Raw genomic sequence first — 5122 nt, 5'->3', positions numbered from 1 at the left:
AAGTTTTCTCATATTTTTTGAAAGCTTTGTAAGAATTGGCATTAATTTTTCTTTAATTGTTGGATAGAATTTATCACTGAAGTTATCTAACTAGGTGTGGGCTTTTTGGTTCCAGGTATACAACACAAGAATTAGATATTTGTATACACTGTGACATGATCACAATAAGACTAGTAACCATCTGTATCCTTACAAAGTTTCACATTTTTTTTCTTGTGATGAGAAATTTTAATATTAATTCTCTTAGCAACTTAAAAATACTTGAATCAATATTATTGCCTATAATCACCATGCTGTACATTGCATTCCCATGACTTATTTATTTTATAATTGAACTTTTGTACCTCTTGACCCCCTTTACCAAATTTTGCTCACTCTTTAATTACCCTTCTCTCTGGTAACCACCAATCCGGTCTTTGTATCTATTAGTTCTGTTTTGTTTTGTTTGTTTATTTTGTTTTTTAGATTACACTTATGAGTAAAATCATAGGTCTTAGCATATATTTAATACTATTCAATGTCTTTGCTTGTTATATGTCTACTCAGAGTTTTGTTTCTCCTTGAATCAGTTTTTATAGGTTGTATCTTTCTAGGAATTTAATTTCTCTAAATTATTTTTTTGTTGACAGACTATTTTCATGTAATTTTCTTTTAAGACTTTTATTTTTGACAAATATTCAGGTGATATGGATATTTCCTCACTGCAGAAATTTTGAATTATATCAAATAAAGATAAGCTCCGTGAACGGGACTCTTCTAGGGAGCTGACAAATAAATCTAATATATGAACAGTGTTTTGGGGTGAGGCTTTTTTGGCAACTCCAGACCCATTTTGTTCCCTCCAGGTGCTGTTATTCTGCTGGTTTTCATAGGTCCTAGACTACTCACTAGTTTAAAGACCTATCATGCAGATGGGAGAGAAGAATAGGAATAACACAAATTCAAATGTCACAAAATTTACTGTTCTTGGGATTTAGCCGTTTTTCTTGAAGTAATATTCCTCAGATTGTTGAAAGCCTTTGGTTATTTACATAGTTACAAAAAAGTTGATATTTACAATTTTTGCCCATGTTCCCACTTTTTCAGAGGTGCTTTTGTGGAGGAGTAAATTTTCAGAGGTACGTACTCTCTCATTCTCCCATGCTAGAAGTGCTTCTCTTGGCTGTTCTTTTTAACACCACTTTTGCACAGAGCCAGAAAGAAGTCCAAGCAAAGACTTAATCAGCTAAATGTATGTGAGCCATAGACACCAACAAGAGAAGACCAGCTTATATTGGTCTTCTGCACCAAAAACACTTTTCATGAACACTGAAAATTGTTTACCAAAAAAATTAAAGTTTTCCACGTGTCAAGTTTTGTGCCATGGTGAACATTTTTTTTTTTTTTTAAACTGGCCAAAGGATAAAGTAACTTTGGATAAGGAAGATGATACCAGGCTAACAATTTAGAACTTGAAGACATAAGGAAGAAGTGGAAGATTCCAAACAGAAAGCTATAATAGGGTTTGATAAAGGGTGTGATGTCTATCATGATCATGATGTAATATAGCATTGTAGAAGCCAGAAGAATCAAAGTAGCACATTGCCATTTGATGTAATTGGTTTTATGCTAATCAAAGGTCTTTTGAGGTAATGTGAAGGGAATATATTTTTTCTATCTTGTTTTTCTAACCATAGATAAGGAAAAATTTTGAATTTAAAAGATGAAGATATGATGGTGAAATGCAAAACATTGGCTCTACTGCTATCACCTGGAGTTAGTCAACCCATTTGAATTCAGATATGTCTCAGATATGTGACCTCCTCATTTTAACACTTTAATAAACCGATTCACAAACGTGAGAAAAGGTTGTTTTTTCCTTTTTAAAGAAAAGATGAATTAAACCACTAATAAAAGAATCCTGGGGGTCCCTGGGTGGTTCAGTGGGTTAAGCCTCTACCTTCGGCTCAAGTCATGATCTCAGGGTCATGGAATTGAGCCCCGCATCGGGCTCTCTGCTCAGTGGGGAGCCTGCTTCCTCCTCTCTCTCTCTGCCTGCCTCTCTGCCTACTTGTAATCTCTGTCTGTCAAATAAATAAATAAAATCTTAAAAAAAAAAAAAAAAAAGAATCCTGTCCAGAGAACAGTCCATTTCTGTGCTTTTCCAAAATGTGAAATACTGAATTAAAGATGTTACTTTCTTTCCTATGGTATGACTCACCTATGGAATTTAAAATGTTTGCAAGCATTAATGGAGAGAACTATTTATTTTTAATTTTAATTTTGCTCCTGTTTCCATACTGCAAAGCAATTCTGGAGAGAATCACATAACCGTGTTGGCTGGTCTCCCTATTACTGGTTTTCTCTGAATGTAGTTACGTTTCATAGTTACTCAATTGTTCCTTATTCACCCAAGTAGACTCAAGTTATCTCATTTCACCTTGCAAATCTTTTTTTGCCCTGTCGAGCTTGTATACTCATCCCTGATGGCTTAACTATGAGCAGACGTCATTGATTACTTCTTAATTAAGGAAATGGTACATATATATTATGAAATATCCCAACTTTGTTTTCTTTTAAGCTATCTTTGTGCTTTTATACATCATCTAAACTGTCTTTGCAGTTTTATTAACTTCTAATTTTTCCTATTTCAAAGGAAAATGTGTCCCTCTTCCTTTTCAAGGCTAGTCAATTTCCTCTGTCTAGAATCTCATAACTGCCATCTTTTTTTGGACTTTGTTTAAACACTCTCTCTTACATTGTGTGTATGTGTGTGTTTAACTACCTCCTTTTGCATTTATTTTCTCCTAGACCTATACATTTTATGAAATTTTCTAAAATATACTGATAAGAACAGATACTACACTGATCTTAGCCCAAAGGCCGAGAAACGATGAAATTTTCTAAAATATAAACAAAGAAGTACAAAGAACCACTAGCCCAGAAATGTTCTCTTCCATTGTTTCATTATTTTACTTTCTTGCATGGATTAGAAGTCATTTTTAAGAACACGTTATTTTCTGATTACAAAAGTAATTATGTATAGTTTAGAAAACTTGGAAAACAAAGAGTTCAAAGGAAAAAAATAGAAAAAAGTTGTTATTACCTTTTTTTTTTAAAAAAAGATAATATTTATCTATCTGACAGAGACAGAGATCACAAGTAGGCAGAGAGGCAGGCAGAGGGAGAGGGGGAAGCAGGTTCCCTGCTGAGCAGAGAGCCCTATGCAGGGCTCGATCCCAGGACCCTGGGATCATGACCTGACCTCAAGGCAGAGGCCCAACCCACTGAGCCACCCAGGCACCCTTGTTATTAACATTTTAAACTATATTCTTGCATCATTTTTCTGGTACTGTAGTTTTTTTTCTGTGATAAACATCATACTATTCATTTTATATATATGTCTCAGAGCATATTACAGATTGCAATGTATTGGAAACATTTTCCCATGTCAATATTTTTTTCCTTGCAATTTGATTTTAATGGCTACATAGCCTGGTGTTGTATAAATGTACCAAAAAACACTTGGCAAATTAATAAATTTTCTTATTGTTACTGAAATTATATTGTATACCTTTTTATTTTTTGTCTCCCTTACTACTTATGGAAATAAGAAACTTGATTGTCTTATTTCCCATTGTTCAGTGTCTAGAGCAGTTTGGGTACACAGTGCTCACTGAATAGAGAGTTGTTTGTTATAGGTTAGTGTATCAATATGTAATTAAATTATTTCCAATTTTAATATTATAAATGATAGTGCAAGAAAATTTTAATATTTTTGCACAGATTTTTAATGATTTATTTAGCATTAATTTTTATAAGGTGAATTTCTGAGATTATTCAGAATTTAATGTTTGTAATAAATTGTCTCATATTTTCTTAAATGATTGATTCAGAGTACTCTCCCATTAGCTGTGTGTGAATGTGTCTATGCTAGCAGTCTTTTCCAAAATTGTATTTTAGTATTAAAAAAAATTCTTTCTGAGTTGGTAGAAAGTTATCTTTATTTTTAATTGCATATCTTTGATTATATGTGAGTTTTAAGGATCTCATTTATGTAATTTTAATTCTTTCGTATTTGTTAAGTTAAGCAGAATATGGCCTATCTTGATTCATGTTCCACATGCTTTCAAAGTTTATGTATATTCTGCTGTTATTTGGTAATAAATTGCACAAATATAAATGGGGTAAAGTTGGTTGAGAGGTCTTCTATATTTTTATTGATTCTTTGCCTACTTGTTCTTTTAATTAGTGAAAGAGTGTTTTGAAATCTCCAACTATAACTGTGAATTCATTTATTTCTCCTTTTATTTGTATTAGTTTTTGCCGTATGTATTTTAAGCTGTGTTAAGTGCATAAACATTTTAAATTATTATATCTTTTTGCAGAATCAACCCCTTTATTATTAGTTAATGTTCTTCATCTCATGATATTCTTTGTTCTCATGTCTGCTTTGTCTGATGTTAATATAAGTACTCTGACTTTCTTTAATGTTTGCATGCTATATCTTTTTCTGTCCTTTCACTTCTAATCCATATATGGCTTTATATCTGAAGTGGGCATCTTGTAGATAGCATATACTTGTGTTGAATTCTTTTACCCAATATGACAATTTGTCTTTTACATTGATGTTCTTGGACTTTTTACACTTAATGAAATTATTTAAATGGTTGGACTAAAATCTATCATTTTTTCAGTTGTTTCTATTTATTATTTTCTACTTATTTTTTCTATTTTCTGTCTTATTTTGGACTGAGAATTTTTTATAATTTCATTTTTAAACACTTGATTTATTATTTTTTCTTCTTCCTAAAAATTTTTAATGGTTTCCCCAGCATTTACAGTAATCACCTTTAAATAGTGAAAATCTGTATTATAGCACTTTATATGTAGTATAAGGGCCTTACAACAATGTACTTCCAATCTCTCCCTCTCATTGTGTTATTGCTGTCGTACATTTCACTTTTACATATGCTATAAACACAAAAATACAATTGTATGCTTTAGGCAGTCAGTTATCATGTAGAACAATTTAAAAAATGAAAAAAATGAATTTTGTATTTTCATTCATTATTGAATTCCTAGTGCTCATTTGTTTCTGTAGATCCAAATTTCTGATTGGTGTCATATGCCTTCTCCCCAA

General features: G+C 31.9%; 1 pseudogene; it reads right to left on the bottom strand.

Annotated features, from left to right (window-relative positions):
• Positions 1–2774: 2774 nt before the first annotated feature.
• On the bottom strand, positions 2775–2874 carry LOC122910860 (annotated as a pseudogene).
• Positions 2875–5122: the final 2248 nt, after the last annotated feature.

The sequence above is a fragment of the Neovison vison genome, chromosome 6 (genome assembly GCF_020171115.1).
Source record: "Neovison vison isolate M4711 chromosome 6, ASM_NN_V1, whole genome shotgun sequence".
Taxonomy (NCBI): Eukaryota; Metazoa; Chordata; class Mammalia; order Carnivora; family Mustelidae; genus Neogale; species Neogale vison.
This window is presented reverse-complemented; position numbering and strand designations above follow the sequence as displayed.